The sequence below is a fragment of the Taudactylus pleione genome, unplaced genomic scaffold, assembly GCF_031769625.1.
Source record: "Taudactylus pleione unplaced genomic scaffold, aTauple2 ptg000486l, whole genome shotgun sequence".
NCBI classification, from domain to species: domain Eukaryota; kingdom Metazoa; phylum Chordata; class Amphibia; order Anura; family Myobatrachidae; genus Taudactylus; species Taudactylus pleione.
Genome location: NW_028284888.1, coordinates 64,081 through 84,234, shown reverse-complemented (window position 1 = coordinate 84,234; position 20,154 = coordinate 64,081). Strand labels below are relative to the sequence as shown.

At 44.2% G+C, this 20,154-nt stretch overlaps 1 protein-coding gene across 1 annotated transcript in view; it reads right to left on the bottom strand.

Moving 5' to 3' along the window:
• The window catches only part of PARD3B (par-3 family cell polarity regulator beta), a gene marked incomplete at its 5' end in the record, with an annotated part of 561,662 nt that overhangs the window by 484,050 nt on the left and 57,458 nt on the right, over positions 1 to 20,154 (bottom strand). The window lies entirely within an intron of this gene.

Genomic DNA, 20,154 nt, shown 5'->3' with positions numbered 1-20,154 from the left:
ACCGCAAGTTGGATACTTAATTGCCGGGGGTCATCCGGTTCCCGGTAATTAACATAATGAATGGACCCTAATATCTCCCTAGTTCCTTCATAGCAGAAAAATATATTTGTATGGACGTCCCGAAGAGGTGTTCTAGGCATCTGATACCCTGGAATCTGCAACGCAGTTTGTCTAGTGACCGACGTCTTGGTTCATCTGTCAGTCGGCCACAAAATGGATCCACACACAAAATAAAATAATTGAAAGAAATTAGAAATCTCGCTTGAAAACGATAAATCCTGATTTTTTTTTATCCAGAATAAAACAACTATTCTAACAAGATTAGGTTCAGTCTCGGCAGAAACAAATCACCATCCGCAGATATTCGGAGCAGCGCAGATTTGTTTGATCAGTTAATATTTATAAATAATATTTTCTAAGGTGATTTATAGTAAACAATTTTGTTTTAAGATCTGGTCTATTGTTAAAGAGAAAAAAGATCTAAAAATATTTTAAACCCCTTTAAAAAAAAAAAAAAAGTCTGGATTTAGTATTTTAATGCTTATAACAACACAACCAGTCATACGCCCGTTGCCAGGCTGTGTACCCCTCACAGTATGGTGAACAGATCACAGATAGAGACTGTAATATATTGGTCCCTAAGTAGAATGGAATAATCATGGTAACGTCTTACAAGGAGGGCGAGGAAACACTGCGCACGCTATTTGTTATTAGGATTTCATATCCAATGATCTGTTTTCTAGGATCTACTGTAAGTGGTTCTCCATCTTTCTACAGACTGGGCGTAGAGCAGGCATCACAGTGCTCCTGAATACAGGGGTGTAATGTAACGCCATGGACAGACTGGGCGTAGAGCAGGCATCACAGTGCTCCTGAGTACAGGGGTGTAATGTAACGCCATGGACAGACTGGGCGTAGAGCAGGCATCACAGTGCTCCTGAGTACAGGGATGTAATGTAACGCCATGGACAGACGGTGCGTAGAGCAGGCATCACAGTGCTCCTGAGTACAGGGGTGTAATGTAACGCCATGGACAGACTGGGCGTAGAGCAGGCATCACAGTGCTCCTGAGTACAGGGGTGTAATGTAACGCCATGGACAGCATGGGCGTAAAGCAGGCATCACAGTGCTCCTGAGTACAGGGGTGTAATGTAACGCCATGGACAGACTGGGCGTAGAGCAGGCATCACAGTGCTCCTGAGTACAGGGGTGTAATGTAACGCCATGGACAGACTGGGCGTAGAGCAGGCATCACAGTGCTCCTGAGTACAGGGGTGTAATGTAACACCATGGACAGACTGGGAGTAGAGCAGGCATCACAGTGCTCCTGAGTACACGCGTGTAATGTAACGCCAAGGACAGACGGTGCGTAGAGCAGGCATCACAGTGCTCCTGAGTACAGGGGTGTAATGTAACGCCATGGACAGACTGGGCGTAGAGCAGGCATCACAGTGCTCCTGAGTACAGGGGTGTAATGTAACGCCATGGACAGACTGGGCGTAGAGCAGGCATCACAGTGCTCCTGAGTACAGGGGTGTAATGTAACACCATGGACAGACTGGGAGTAGAGCAGGCATCACAGTGCTCCTGAGTACACGCGTGTAATGTAACGCCAAGGACAGACGGTGCGTAGAGCAGGCATCACAGTGCTCCTGAGTACAGGGGTGTAATGTAACGCCATGGACAGACTGGGCGTAGAGCAGGCATCACAGTGCTCCTGAGTACAGGGGTGTAATTTAACGCCATGGACAGCATGGGCGTAGAGCAGGCATCACAGTGCTCCTGAGTACAGGGGTGTAATGTAACGCCATGGACAGACTGGGCGTAAAGCAGGCATCACAGTGCTCCTGAGTACAGGGGTGTAATGTAACGCCATGGACAGACTGGGCGTAGAGCAGGCATCACAGTGCTCCTGAGTACAGGGGTGTAATGTAACGCCATGGACAGACTGGGCGTAGAGCAGGAATCACAGTGCTCCTGAGTACAGGGGTGTAATGTAACACCATGGACAGACTGGGAGTAGAGCAGGCATCACAGTGCTCCTGAGTACACGCGTGTAATGTAACGCCAAGGACAGACAGTGCGTAGAGCAGGCATCACAGTGCTCCTGAGTACAGGGGTGTAATGTAACGCCATGGACAGACTGGGCGTAGAGCAGGCATCACAGTGCTCCTGAGTACAGGGGTGTAATGTAACGCCATGGACAGACTGGGCGTAGAGCAGGCATCACAGTGCTCCTGAGTACAGGGGTGTAATGTAACGCCATGGACAGACTGGGCGTAGAGCAGGCATCACAGTGCTCCTGAGTACAGGGGTGTAATGTAACGCCATGGACAGCATGGGCGTAGAGCAGGCATCACAGTGCTCCTGAGTACAGGGGTGTAATGTAACGCCATGGACAGACTGGGTGTAGAGCAGGCATCACAGTGCTCCTGAGTACAGGGGTGTAATGTAACGCCATGGACAGACTGGGCGTAGAGCAGGCATCACAGTGCTCCTGAGTACAGGGGTGTAATGTAACGCCATGGACAGACTGGGCGTAAAGCAGGCATCACAGTGCTCCTGAGTACAGGCGTGTAATGTAACGCCATGGAGATAAAAGTGATACTTCTTGACATTCAAATACATGGGAGCTGTAGAACTGAGACGCTGCTGAATGTACTGGAAAGGACAGACACAAGGAGACGTCACCATCTTTTCCTTCTTCTCCAGAGAAGGCTGCACAGCATCCATAGCCATCCAATAGGGAACCAAACACCGGAACACCTTATGGACCTAGGCCCAAGGGGCGGGTGTGTGAGAGGTGAAGAAGCACTTGGCATTGTCCTGGCAGCACCACGCTGCAATTTGCACCACTGCGCAGTAGCTGGCATGGGCTATGATTATTATTATTAAACTTTATTTATATAGCGCCACAAGGGTTCCACAGCGCCTAACAAATCATAAACAAATCAGCAAAAAACAAGCAAACATTGATTTACAGTACAAGACAATGCAGGACAAGGACACGGTACATAAACATTGCTGCAACAGTGGTCATAACCCTCATATAATTAGCAGGGTGGCAGAAACCAGGGGTCAGGTGGTGCTGTAGGGAGTATGGAGACCATAATAGTGTAAGTAAGGGAAGGAAATGATGGCGATACATATTGATCTGATGCAATTATTGCTCTGCTGCATGAGGACACGAAAGACCCTTACGCTGCCCACCTCACAGGAGGCCTTATCCGGATCCATTGGGCTACTCTACCGGGTATCTGAGGAGGTGCCTCCCCAATAGCCACATGTTCTGTACATCCCAGCACATTAGTGACTCGCGTCGGAGAAACGTAGGCGTGCCTGACCATTTGAACGCTGTTCATGGGCGTGCATAAATTAGCCATTACGACGGCATAAGCAGCTTGCGTACTCACTGCGTGCAATCAGGTCAGCAATTTCTAAGTAAGGTCAGGGCTGCTGTAATTCTGCATGAGGGGCCGATGGTACTCGATGTTACCGATGTTTGCAAGGTATTACGGATGTGAGAAAGCGGCAGTGGGCGTCTCTATGCTGCGATGGCATTCATTAGCATATTTCACAGCAGACGTGCGATTACGGAGCTGCGATCACAACAGCCATCCTTAATGAATCAGACCCACAGACAACTACATTGATAACTTTAGAGCATATTACTCATCTGTGTTACTTGGACCCGATTGGCTCGGAGAGTCCCAAACAGGTCATCTCCAAGCAGGTTCATGGGACGGGGAGGGGGGGTTGACTGGATGCGTTTATGATGTAAAAAAGATGTTAATAATCCAAGCGCTTCACGTGTATGAGATAATCCTTCAACAGGTTAATAAGGTGTCCACCCACAATACACCAAAAGTTCAACAGATAAAAATACACAGGTAAACCTTGCGCAGAACCTCAAAGGGGAGTTATTCTTGAATAGTGGTATGATATGATATTACTGTAATAGTTCCTCTTAGTTCAATCAATATATGTATGAATCCGCTTCTTAAAAAATTCAATGGTCTGCCCAAATGTTCTAAAAGTCACTTGCTGTTGTCTTCCACAACACTAAAAAAGGCCTCTTGCTGTTGTCTACTCTACTCTACTTGGGGCTGTTAGAAAGAAGACGGGGTACAGGTAATTTAGGTTTTATGGATTACATTAATATCCCATATTCCACCATAAAACTAAAACATCCTTTAGCAAACAGCAGAGAAGCTTCACTGGGAACAGCGTAGACAATTATAAGACTTTTTCCAGCTTTAATTGGGAATGTAACCTCAGTGAAAGAATGAGAAAGGTTAAAGAGATTGTTAAGATACTCGGAGCCATGTAAATTGTTTTCCCAGAAATTACTGTTCCTACTGTAGAGCTGCCTATTTACACAGAGAGGGTAAAAACAAGTGCAAAGTGACATCCTGCTGTTGTTGGTGCTTATTGCCATGGAAACCAGGTCCGCAATGAGGAGAAACTCAGGTGAAACCTGTTAAACTACAGAGAAAAAGCGATATTACAGATATCAATTAACGGAGCGTAAGATGCACACAGCCAGCGCTTAATCCCAGGCACTGAGGCATATCGATTTAATGATTAAAGGAGTACAATGAAGAAATGGAACCTGACATTTTTGTTTTGCGCGTTCGTTTAAGAAAAAAATCGGGGTGCAGCGTATGTATAAGTTATTAGCAACAGGAAGGGGAGACCCAAAAACACACAACACTGCAAACTCATCACAAAGATATGGATATGGACAATCTGACAGTAATATTTATAGGTGTCCTGCTAATGGGCCCAGGGTCATGTTCTGCTCAGTACTTGTAGGAATATATGCAACAATGTAGCTTTGATATCACCAATGATCTTTTAAAAACAAATCTGCAACATAAACACACAAAGGATCTGATTCTAAATCGCACGCTGACATGAGCGCAGTTGGCCAATGTTTTAAGTACTGCGCATCCATCCCGAATGTTACTGAGATGCAGCCAAATTACAGTGAGTGTGTTTTTTAGTGTTTGTTCCTATAGGGTAAGAAGGGGGTGGGATAGGCAGTCGCGGGCGTGTAGCAGACAGCGGCTGGGACTGAACATGCACAACTGCACACAAATGACGCCATGTGCAGACGTAGAGAAACTGCACCTGTCGTAAGGCTCGTCTGCGTGCGACTGAGAATCAGGCCCAAAGTGAGAAAATCAGGTACGCAGCACCACTCAGGTACGCAGCACCAATTCTGCAAATTTTCAATTCAATGTAAAATAAATAATGCAAATTCTGTACGACTCAAAGTGGGTCTGCTGAGGTTTGTGGCTTTGGCGCCAAGTAAGTTATCCACTTAAATGAGGAACTTCAGGTCCCTAAGAGTTTATATAATGGAAGCAGCATATAATGGGACACCTAAAAGTGCAGCTGAGCAACAGGGCACAAAAGAACACCCCCCCAAACTCAGCCCCACAGCCCCCATACACTGATCGACCTGTCAATATGCCGACTGGGGAGCCTATAATGACGCCCTTACACGCATATAAAAAAAATACTGTAGTAGCTTAACAACTAAGCAAAATAATAATACTGTAGTAGCTTATCAACTAAGCAATGTATCCAAGCTGGACCTAGTATAATTCTCAATGACATTATATCAAAGATCCAGATATGGAAAAAGTTAAGCCGCGTACACACTATAGTTTGTGGGCAGCTCCGTGATGGGAACGGGAAGGTGACATGCGATCAAGCCCCCGAAATGTCACAAACCAGGGGGCGTGGCTTTGTGGGCACTGCACCAGGTGACGCCAGGCATAGTGCAGCCACTGAGTATGTATATATATATATATATATATACATATATATATATATATATATACACACACATTTATTGTATCATTTATTACAATTTATAATGCGCACACATATTCCACAGCGCTTTTCGGGGAATATTTCGCCATTCACATCACTCCTTGTCCAAATGGAAATTACAATCTATATTCTTAATCACCCGCAGCCATATTATTTCTTAACAATCAGTCTGAAGGGCAGCTTGCTGAGGGTTGCAGCTTGCTGAGGGTTGCAGCTTGCTGAGGGTTGCAGCTTGCTGAGGGTTGCAGCTTGATGTGGATAAGCACAAAGTGTGAATAAACTAAGTGTGATTTCTGAACAGTTAAAAACCAGTTGAACAAACATTGAACAACATCTAAGACCAAGGGCCATATTCAATTAGCCTGCGAAAAGCCGTTTTCGATGATAATTTATGGCCGATGACGTCATTTTTGCCTGTTTCAATTATCCCCAAATTCAATTTCAAAGACTTTTCGCCAGTACTTGTGGGGCTGAGGACTGTCTGTCCAATGCTTTTCTGTGACAGGTAATGGAGCGTACACACGGTCAGATTTGTCAGACTTGTCAGATTTGTCAGATGAACGACTGAACGATTGAACGATTTGAACGATTTGAACGATTTGAACGATTGAACGATTTTTGACTGCATTAAAATGAATGGAATCGTCCAAGTCTGACTGCAAACCCATCAGATGTCAAATATCGTTATCTGACAAACGGGAACGCGCATCGTTGATCGTCCATCGTTCAGGCATGTCAGATATGTCAGATTTTCCTTCAGATATGAACGACTGAACGATTTTTAAATCGTTATCGTTCATATCTGAAGGAAAAATCTGACCGTGTGTATGCACCATAAAAGCCATGTTTTGTTTTCCCGATCTCTTTTTAACAAATGCCAAATACACAAACTATATATACAGTCAGGTGCATAAATATTGGGACATTGACAGAATTTTCATATTTTGGCCTCTAGTCACCACCACAATGGCTTTGAAATGAAATAAACAAGATGTGCTTTACCTGCAGACTTTCAGATTTAATTTGAGGGTAATTACATCCAAATCTTGGGAACGGTGTAGGAATTACAACGGTTTCTATATGTGCGTCCCACTTTTTAAGGGGCCAAAAGTAATGGGACTATCAACTCAAAAGCTATTTCATGGACAGGTGTAGGCTATTCTCTCGTTATTTCATTATCAATTAAGCAGGTAAAAGGTCTGGAGTTGATTCTAGGTGTGACATTTGCATTTGGAATCAGTTGCTGTCGACTCTCAATATGAGATCCAAAGAGCTGTCACTATCAGTGAAGCAAGCCATCATTAGGCTGAAAAATCAAAACAAACCCATCAGAGAGATAGCAAAAACATTAGGTGTGGCCAAATCAACTGTTTAGAACATTCTTAAAAAGAAAACGCACCGGAGAGCTCAGCAACACCAAAAGACCCAGAAGACCACTGAAAACAACTGTGGTGGATGACAGAAGAATTATTTCCCTGGTGAAGAAAAACCCCTTCACAACAGTTGGCCAAATCAAGAACACTCTCCAGGAGGTAGGTGTATATGTGTCAAAGTCAACAATCAAGAGAAAACTTCACAAGAGTGAATATAGAGGGTTCACCACAAGATGTAAACCATTGGAGAGCCACAAAAATAGGAAGACCAGATTAGAGTTTGCCAAACAACATCTAAAAAATTACAGTTCTGGAACAACATCCTATGGACAGATGAGACAAAGATCAGCTTGTACCAGAGTGATGGGAAGAGCAGAGTATGGAGAAGGAAAGGAACTGCTCATGATCCAAAACATACCACCTCATCAGTGAAGCATGGTGGTGGTAGTGTCATGGCGTGGGCATGTATGGCTGCCAATGGAACTGGTTCCCTTGTATTTATTGATGATGTGACTGCTGACAAAAGCAGCAGAATGAATTCTGAAGTGTTTCGGGCAATATTATATGCTCACATTCAGTCAAATGCTTCAGAACTCATTGGACGGCGCTTCACAGTGCAGATGGACAATGACCCGAAGCATACTGCAAAAGCAACCAAAGAGTTTTTTAATGCTAAAAAGTGGAATGTTATGCAATGGCCAAGTCAATCCCCTGACCTGAATCCGATTGAGCATGCATTTCACTTGATGAAGACAAAACTGAAGGGAAAATGCCCCAAGAACAAGCAGGAACTGAAGACATTTGCAGTAGAGCCTGGCAGAGCATCACCAGGGATGAAACCCAGCGTCTGGTGATGTCTATGCGTTCCAGACTTCAGGCTGTAATTGCCTGCATAGGATTTGCAACAAAGTATTAAAAAGTGAAAGTTAGATTTAAGATTGTTTAGTTTGTCCCATTACTTTTAAAAAGTGGGAGGCACATATAGAAATCATTGTAATTCCTACACCGTTCACCTGATTTGGATGTAATTACCCTCAAATTAAATCTGAAAGTCTGCAGGTAAAGCACATCTTGTTTGTTTCATTTCAAAGCCATTGTGGTGGTGAATAGAGGCCAAAATATGAAAATTCTGTCAATGTCCCAATATTTATGCACCTGACTGTATATATATATATATATATATATATATATATATATATATATATATATATATATATACATACACACACACAGTATATATATATATATATATACACACACACACACACACACACACACACACAAATGTATACATTCAATGTGAGTAATGCATCCAACTGCACCCAGACACTATGGCCTGCGTATAACGTGCCTGGCCCATTATGCTGAGCAATTCTTGGAATCCATCTAACAGGCACATTCCACTGCAAAGAATCCTTTTATTGTGAAGGTTCCTCTCAGGTCAGGAATCTGTTTAATCTTTCAATCTTATGAGAATGATTAAAAACTGATCTTCAGTGGCTGAGTGTCAGTTACCGTACAAGAGAAAGCTGAACAGACGAGAGTCAGTGTGAGCCGGGCGTGTGTACATGCAGATGTTCCTCTGGAAGAACCATTCCTTAGTTCTCAGCATAATTATAGTCCTCTGTCGGTGATAACTTGTAGGAGAACATGGGCAGAGACAAAGAGAAGAGATGGAGGGTGGGGATCTGAACGCTACTACAGTGTACAGTGGGTTTATGGTTACAGATCGCAGAGGATGTTGGTGTTTCTAATGCACAAATTATTTCATTGTATCTATTTCTGACACCACAAAATAATTACAGAGTACAAAATAGAAGCATTTTACTTGCTTGCAAATACAGACAGATGTAAAAGTAGTAGAATAATACCACATAGAAGCTTTTCACAACAACTATACTGTATATGTGCAAGGTGAAAGTTTGCAATTATATTTCACGCAGCAAAGGTTACGTTTGGCGGTCGTCAGGGAAAAGGTTCCTGTGTCGACAAATGCAGCCACAGCCTAGCTCATTAGTTGCATAGGAAATATAGAGACACAGTGCAAATATTAATACATTGTAAAATACATTTTTACAGTGTAGATCCTTAGGGGACCTATTTAGCTATTTATTTGCAGGAAATCAGGTGTTTTTGGGGTACCTGCAAATATTATGTATCCCCAGGATGTATGTATCAGAGATATCGCTTGCGGTCCTCTGTATTAGATCTCCCGTAGAGGCTGCTTTATTGCCAAATTTATTCAGACGCATGGCCCTGGCAGCAAACGCCATTGTAGCCTGTGGGCTTCTTTATGCAGCATTTACCGGGAGAGGAATCTAATGTAGACGGCAATAGCCGCCAGGGCATGTGTGGTCAGCAGTCCGTGTATGCGCTGTAGTCTGCCAGGGTCCCAAAGTAGTAAAGTGATCGCATTAGCAATGCAAGGAGCCCCTACCACAGCATGTATTTAATGATACATCCGGGCAGTACGCAATAAGTGGTGAGAAGAAATTATAATTATTGGTTCTAGATAACTAATAAATATGCACCTAGAGGAGGTCAATAGAGGAGAAGCAAACACATGTTACAAGGACACTGCCCAGGTGGGGACACCAGGTTATGCTGCACCAAAATTACAGGCAGCAATACAGCATACAAGCTCTCCAGGTCCACCGAGCCTGAGCCACTTAACCTGCACCGTCCCATGGGATGCTGGTCTTTAGCTGACACGGTCTCATGCCATGGGATGCTGGTCTTTAGCTGACACGGTCTCATGCCATGGGATGCTGGTCTTAGCTGACACGGTCTCATGCCATGGGATGCTGGTCTTTAGCTGACACGGTCTCATGCCATGGGATGCTGGTCTTAGCTGACACGGTCTCATGCCATGGGATGCTGGTCTTTAGCTGACACGGTCTCATGCCATGGGATGCTGGTCTTTAGCTGACACGGTCTCATGCCATGGGATGCTGGTCTTTAGCTGACACGGTCTCATGCCATGGGATGCTGGTCTTTAGCTGACACGGTCTCCTGCCATGGGATGCTGGTCTTTAGCTGACATGGTCTCATGCCATAGGATGCTGGTCTTTAGCTGACACGGTCTCATGCCATGGGATGCTGGTCTTTAGTTGACACGGTCTCATGCCATGGGATGCTGGTCTTTAGCTGACACGGTCTCATGCCATGGGATGCTGGTCTTTAGCTGACACGGTCTCCTGCCATAGGATGCTGGTCTTTAGCTGACACGGTCTCATGCCATGGGATGCTGGTCTTAGCTGACACGGTCTCATGCCATGGGATGCTGGTCTTTAGCTGACACGGTCTCATGCCATGGGATGCTGGTCTTTAGCTGACATGGTCTCATGCCATGGGATGCTGGTCTTTAGCTGACACGGTCTCATGCCATGGGATGCTGGTCTTTAGCTGACATGGTCTCATGCCATGGGATGCTGGTCTTTAGCTGACATGGTCTCATGCCATGGGATGCTGGTCTTTAGCTGACACAATCTCATGCCATGGGATGCTGGTCTTTAGCTGACACGGTCTCATGCCATGGGATGCTGGTCTTTAGCTGATACGGTCTCATGCCATGGGATGCTGGTCTTTAGCTGACACGGTCTCATGCCATGGGATGCTGGTCTTTAGCTGACACGGTCTCATGCCATGGGATGCTGGTCTTTAGCTGACACGGTCTCCTGCCATGGGATGCTGGTCTTTAGCTGACACGGTCTCATGCCATGGGATGCTGGTCTTTAGCTGACACGGTCTCATGCCATGGGATGCTGGTCTTAGCTGACACGGTCTCATGCCATGGGATGCTGGTCTTAGCTGACATGGTCTCATGCCATGGGATGCTGGTCTTTACCTGACATGGTCTCATGCCATGGGATGCTGGTCTTTAGCTGACACGGTCTCATGCCATGGGATGCTGGTTTTTAGCTGACACGGTCTCATGCCGTGGGATGCTGGTCTTTAGCTGACACGGTCTCATGCCGTGGGATACTGGTCTTAGCTGACCGCCGTGGGATACTGGTCTTTAGCTGACACGGTCTCATGCCATGGGATACTGGTCTTAGCTGACCGCCGTGGGATACTGGTCTTTAGCTGACACGGTCTCATGCCATGGGATGCTGGTCTTTAGCTGACACGTTCTCATGCCGTGGGATACTGGTCTTAGCTGACCGCCGTGGGATACTGGTCTTTAGCTGACACGGTCTCATGCCATGGGATGCTGGTCTTTAGCTGACACGGTCTCATGCCGTGGGATACTGGTCTTAGCTGACCGCTGTGGGATACTGGTCTTTAGCTGACATGGTCTCATGCCATGGGATGCTGGTCTTTAGCTGACACGGTCTCATGCCATGGGATGCTGGTCTTTAGCTGACACGTTCTCATGCCATGGGATGCTGGTCTTTAGCTGACACGGTCTCATGCCATGGGATGCTGGTCTTTAGCTGACACGGTCTCATGCCATGGGATGCTGGTCTTTAGCTGACACAGTCTCATGCCATGGGATGCTGGTCTTTAGCTGACACAGTCTCATGCCATGGGATGCTGGTCTTTAGCTGACACGGTCTCATGCCATGGGATGCTGGTCTTTAGCTGACACGGTCTCATGCCATGGGATGCTGGTCTTTAGCTGACACGGTCTCATGCCATGGGATGCTGGTCTTTAGCTGACACGGTCTCATGCCATGGGATGCTGGTCTTTAGCTGACACGGTCTCATGCCATGGGATGCTGGTCTTTAGCTGACACGGTCTCATGCCATGGGATGCTGGTCTTTAGCGGACACGGTCTCATGCCATGGGATGCTGGTCTTTAGCTGAAACGGTCTCATGCCATGGGATGCTGGTCTTTAGCTGACACGGTCTCATGCCATGGGATGCTGGTCTTTAGCTGACACGGTCTAATGCCATGGGATGCTGGTCTTTAGCTGACACGGTCTCATGCCATGGGATGCTGGTTTTAGCTGACATGGTCTCATGCCATTGGGTGCAACCGGACCGTCCCACTGCGTCCCCCGGCTTTTAACAAAGAACTCCATTCTGCCCCTGTTCATAACAGATTTCCTCTTACTCGTTTGTGACATCTAACTAATAATAATCATTTTTTTCTAGAATATATTTAATAAATTATTATTATTTTTTTAAAAGAGAGAGTCCATATTTGAGGCCCCTTTCTTAAAAAGAACTATTTGTCAAGTAAGTGGTTATAGGAAACCTATACCCGGCTTACAGAGAAGGGCATCAGCAATACGGCTGCTTGTGTACATCTGGGCAGCGGTTTCTGTATGCAGTTCAGGGTAACTCTGCACAAAACGTCTGAATAGAATTTTGCCTACTTATTGAATCTCCTCCCTGGGAGAAGTCTGGAGAGGAAACTTAGCTGAGCACTTTGGGGGGCAGGGGAGAGCTCCTATGTCATTTCACCCCCTTCATACGGAGCCGCGATTCCTGGCAATTATCTCCCCATCTTGCCCACTGCACTAGGAAGTGGTTGGGATGCAGGACATCTGGACACTCTTCCAGGGGAGTGGGGGGCTACCCAAAAATTCTGGAGCCTCCCTCAACTTCCCAGGAGAGTAGGTAAGTATGACTAAATGTTTCCTTTTGGAAAATGGAGGAACTGACAAAAGACTTTTTGGATGATGTGTAAAGTTGGGTACACAGACGATGTGTACCCAAGTATGACATTGTTCACGACGGACCCAGCGGGGTTGCCAGCATCGGCAAGCACATACACACTTGCCGATGCCTGCAGCGACAGAGCGATGGCGGGGGTGGGGGGTGGTAGCGGGGGGGCATGTTGCATGGCAGCATGACATCACTAGAGACATGCTCAGATCTTTCTGCATGTACAATGCGACGGACGACCCGCGGGAACGCGCGTCGGCATTGTCTGCGCGCCGGCATTGTGTGTAAACACTTGACGTTTTGATCGATTTGTCGTTCAGATGCATCAGAATCGGACAAATCTTTCCAAATATCATCTAGTGTGTACCCAGCTTAAGACGAAGCATGATGATTAGGAAAGTTTTTTTTTTTTTTCTCTTTTAGCCTAGTAGAATGTAATGAGTAGAAAGCAGAGGTTCTCCTGTATATTGGGACATAGGGATGAGAGTATAATAATAAATTGGAAAGGTTGAACAGATGGTAGTCGGGCAGGATGGTCTGCTAAGGATACACGCCGGACCCTCTGGGAGGCAGAAAAATAAGAGTAAAGGTCCAAGGTCACTTACCTTCATGTTGTGAGTCCCCATGGGAAGGGTGTGTAAGTGCACTTCCTGTCCTGCCACAACGGTCAGAGTCCAGAACAGGAAGCGCATTGTACAATGTACGACCTGCACACTCAGCAGGATTAATTACAGAAAAAAAGCTCCTATAAGGCAGCAGAGTAATAATCGTTGGGATCAGCCCTGATGGCGTAGGATGGAAACTTGTCTTTTTTTTTTTTTTTTCAAAGTAGAAATACATTAACAAGTATCCCGCCTAAACCAATACAGAAACAGCCTCTACCATAACAGGATCATAGGAAACAAAAGTTATTCACTTATAGAGGACGGCGGTCTCCTGGAAGCCGGGGAGTCCTGGTATAGTAGCAATATATAAAACAACATACATCAGATACCCAGAGGAGAACGAAGGAAGGTTACAGCTGAAATCATGGCAACATCTGAAGAAATATTCATTATATGTCTGGGAACTTTTTATGCAAAACAGCCCGTGGGCTTCTATAGGTAACACTATCTGTAAGATGGCATTACCTATCGTGCACAAGCTTCGGAATGTGCCGCGGGTCAGCAGCCGATATATCTGATTTCTAGTGCGGACCCTTTAATGCGTATAAGGATCGATATGTTTTGTGGTAAACCTCAGAAAGTGCAGAAGTTTTGCCACACTTTTAGAAATGATACATCCCACCCTAACACATACATCCATACCCTGCCCCGTGACGTATTCCTCCTCATTAAACGGTTTAGTAGAGCTCCTCACAGTAACTGCGAGGAGAAACATCGGGTGATCATGTGAGAACATTAAAGAGCAGCAGTAATTATTACTATAATCATTTATCATTTCTATACATTCCAGATGTCGGGTGCCCCAATAAGAGATGGTACACCCATATACAGGTAACTGATAGACCCATAAAGATCATAAATGAACTAACATGTCGAAACCTAGCAATTCCCCAGGAAATTAATGTATTTACAGTAAACCAAATTATTTACAGATTTTCAACAACTTTCAAGAGAGAATAAACCACAAGCACGAGTCTTCATTACCTCAAAATCCGCAGACACTGGCTGACAAGTAAAATAACTGACCATAACATAGTGCTTAGTATACAAAGTTATAAGCTCCACAAATCAACAACAATGGACATTTGTGAGCGGAAAAATACACACAAATAGAGCTATGGATGGGGCCCATACTTATGCCCACTGTGCTCTCAGGCCTCGGTAGTAGCCTGCAATTATATGGGGGAGGTGCTCCTCTATCTAAGACCGCTAGACAGACTGGCCTTGCAGAAATGCATGACACAGATTGGTTGATTCATACGCAGAGGCGGGGCCTGTGATGTTACAATAACTCAGTCTCTGCGTCCTGACCTACATTAGAAACCGGTCGGACACTGGCCTCTATTTATCAATGGTTGAAGACCCTATTGGCAGAGAATTTGCCCAGCAATGCAGTATGCTAGTGCTTGCAGCTACAGGCCAGCGTCGCAGAGGGAGGGAAGTAACGCTCAGCTGCCATGGCTATAAGTCTTTATACATTTTATCACCATTGTCTGTAATGCAATGGGAAGGTATCACTTTATTATCTAGCAGAGGAACGTAAGCTTAATGCTGTGGTTTATTTACCTTCACTCTTCATATCTTGCTGTAATGATTTTGGGGTTTATTTGTTTATAGGGCTGAATACTGACCAAGCTTCCATGTCCAGAGACCCCATCCCTGCATCTCATACCCCCGTGCTCCACCTTCTTATGTATTTGTAGTGCATTCTCATCGCCGCTGATTGCGCTTGCTCAAGAATACGGCGCTCTGTCCCGCTGCCCTATCAATGCCGCCTTAAGTGAAACAACTTATCATGATCAATATTTCAATACTTCTATTATAGCTACCCTAATTATTCTTCCTATTCACTTTGTACCAATACTCCATCATACCGTCCAGGGGTCTTTGTATAGTTAATTTCACTGAAATCTGTTTCTATGTCTAATCTATGGTGTAATCACTATGCAATTGTATTTTCTCCTCCAAAACCATTGTTTCCTGAAACATGCAATACATCTTGGCCCTGTGATGTGACTCTGCCAAAAGCTATTGTTCTCCAAGCGAGGAGCTCAGATTGCTTCCCAGGATCATAATTTCTCCATCTCTGTCATTGGGAAAAACACATGCATTCATTAATCTGCGTTTTATTCTAGAAAAAAAATAAAAGAGCCCTGTCGTTGGCAGCGTGTTTTACTGACATTCTATAAAACAGATGTCCAATGTTCTTCACAACGCAAGAGAAGAAAAAAAATAAAACAAAAGTATGTCGTAAATCGAATTTCTGAGCTTAAACGGAAAATGTGTAAATTTCCAGCTTTTCTTTAGACAATGTATCAAGTGTCAACCTAAGAACAGTTGTATAATGGGGCACTTACCATCCCGGGCACTGTAATTACCCCCTGCAACACCACAGTCTCATCTTTCAATGCCAGTTAGCAAAGTTATAGATGGACCTGAAATATCCAACTAAAGCTGAGAAAGTACGGATGCGTCCTTATACATTCTTGCTCCAGTCGTGCCTTGGCATATCAGGTACAGTGCGACGCTGCTAGCGCCTGGCGTAGGGAGGGGCTATGTAAGAGGTACTGAGATTACGTAACCGGCGTGATTTCAGCAAGTTCAATCTTAAATGTAAAGCACCAATTAGCTATAAGGCAAATTTAGCGGCCAATTAGCAGAAGTTGCGCCTGTTCTGCGATTTCGGAACCTATTACATAACCCCCTACGGCACTTGATACAACTACGGGTATCTGAAGGTTAGGTTGAACATGGTGGATCCTAATCAGCAAAAGTAATTAGAGATGTTTGGGAGTCTAATCACTAAAAATAATTAAGTTGCACGGGACACGATCTTCCTCCCCTGGATGTCGGGGGGTCGCATCTCCCGATGGTAGCAGCCACCAAGGTCAGACCGCCAGCTCCCCGCGTTCCGCTGCTTCATAACTGACGCCTTACTATTACCGCTTCTGATTGGCCACATAGCCCACCACCTAGCGTCGCCCGAGAAGTAAAGTCGCCCATTAGACTGCGGGGGGTAAATTCACAATGCAGCACTCTCTGACCAGGTACGGCAACTGGAATTATAAAGGATCTATAATAGTAACTACAAAAGAAGCTGTGTAACTTTGAGTACAATTAACAAAACCTTCAAATTGTAAGCGGAACCCATAAGCCTGAATCCCCGGCCTGATTACACATAATTATACATTTGCAAGCCAACATCTCAATCTGTGAGGAGCAAAGGCGGTTTTGGAGCAAGCGCGCCAAGCTTACCAGGGGTATTGTTTCTAAATCCTTTATTTCTGCATTTTAAAAACAAATACGGCATATTTAATGGGATTCTCCAGCGTACAGAGACCGAACTGCAGATATAATAATGTTAAGCAAGAAAATGGCTTATTCGGGTACTAAAACAAACCTTGTAACCCTGCTGGGCAGCCTCTAACGCCCGGAAAACAATATGATGGAGATTGTAACTATACATAATAACCTGTAACAACAACACAAGCAGCCAAAGATCTACTACTGTCTGTGTATTGTGCTTATTGCTGATGCCACTGGGGATCTCCTATAGATTATAGATGTAATTAAAGCTGCAAATAATGGCACCACATACAGAGTGCTGTGCCATTTAATTAAGGGAACAGAAATATTGTTGGGACAGAAAAGGAAATAAATGTAGAAAAACTTCAAAGGGACTTTTCCAGACAGTGAAATGCTACAGGGCAACGTTATATGAAACACCTTCACACAAAGCATCCTTTACACAGCACTGTGCGTTATAGGGGGTGACAGCACTGTGCGTTATAGGGGGTGACAGCAGATATATATCATTTATGTCTCTTCCTGAGCCGCTCAGCCTGGCAAGTAAACAGAGACACGCATACACACACACGTGCACACACACACACGTGCACACATACACACACATACATATACGCACACATACACACATATATACAGACATACACACGCGCACACTTACAGACACACACACATACACGCACACATGCAGACACACACAGAATACAGACACAGGCACACACATTTACAGACACATACACACACACATACAGACATATACACACACATACAGACACACACATACATACAGACATATATACACACATACAGACATATACACACATACAGACACACGCACACATACAGACATATACACGCACACATACATACATATACACACACATACAGACACATACACACATATACACACACATACAGACATATACACACACATACAGACATATACACACACATACAGTCATATATACACACATACAGACATATACACACACATACAGACATATACACACATACAGACACACGCACACATACAGACATATACACACAGACATATACACACACATACAGACATATATACACACATTCAGACACACGCACACATACATACACATGCACACATACAGACATATACACACATACAGACACACGCACACATACAGACACACGCACACATACAGACATATACACACAAATACAGACATATACACACATACAGACATATACACACATACAGACACACGCACACATACAGACACACGCACACATACAGACACACGCACACATACAGACATATACACGCACACATACAGACATATACACGCACACATACAGACATATACACGCACACATACAGACATATACACACACATATACACACATACAGACACACGCACACATACAGACATATACACACATACATACAGACACACACACACATCAGACATATACACACATACAGACACACGCACACATACAGACATATACACACATACAGACACACGCACACATACAGACACACGCACACATACAGACATATACACACATACATACAGACACATACAGACATATACACACATACAGACATATACACGCACACATGCAGACATATACACACACATAAAGACATATACACACATACATACAGACATATATACACATACATACAGACACACACACACATACAGACACACACACACATACAGACATATACACAAACATACAGTCATATATACACACAGACATATACACACACATACAGTCATATATACACACATACAGACATATACACACATACAGGCATATACACGCACACATACAGACACATGCACACATACAGACATATACACACACATATACATATACACGCACACATACAGACATATACACACATACAGACACATGCACACATACAGACATATACACACACATATACACACATACAGACACACGCACACATACAGACATATACACGCACACATACAGACATATACACACACATATACACACATACATACAGACATATACACACATACAGACACACGCACACATACAGACATATACACACACATACAGACGTATACACACACATACAGACATATATACACACATACAGACACACGCACACATACAGACATACGCACACATACAGACATATACACGCACACATACAGACATATACACACACATATACACACATACAGACACACGCACACATACAGACATATACACGCACACATACAGACATATACACACACATATACACACATACATACAGACATATACACACATACAGTCACACGCACACATACAGACATATACACACATACATACAGACATATACACACATACAGACACACGCACACATACAGACATATACACACACATACAGACATATACACACACATACAGACATATACACACACGCACACATACAGACATATACACACATACAGACACATGCACACATACAGACATATACACACACATATACACACATACAGACACACGCACACATACAGACATATACACGCACACATACAGACATATACACACATATACACATACATACAGACATATACACACATACAGACACACGCACACATACAGACATATACACACACATACAGACATATACACACACATATACACACATACAGACATATACACACACGCACACATACAGACATATACACACATACAGACATATACACACATACAGACACATGCACACATACAGACATATACACACACATACAGACACACGCACACACATATACACACATACAGACACACGCACACATACAGACATATACACCCATACAGACACACGCACACATACAGACATATACACACATACAGACACACGCACACATACAGACATATACACACATACAGGCATATACACGCACACATACAGACATATACACACATACAGGCATATACACGCACACATACAGACACATGCACACATACAGACATATACACACACATATACATATACACGCACACATACAGACATATACACACATACAGACACACGCTCACATACAGACATATACACATACATACAGACACACACACATACAGACATATACACACACATACAGACATACACACATATACACACATACACCTGTGCACACATACACCCACGCAGACATATACACACATACAGACACACACCAGATCACTCTCTACATTTACGTGACCCTACAAAGACATTTCTGCCTACAGGATGGATGTGAATAAGCACTGGAAGATGTACTGTAGATAAGTTTACATTCAGCACAAAGGCAGCAGCAGCAGCACAGACACTAGGGACATCTGGGGCCCTATTTATTAATAATCG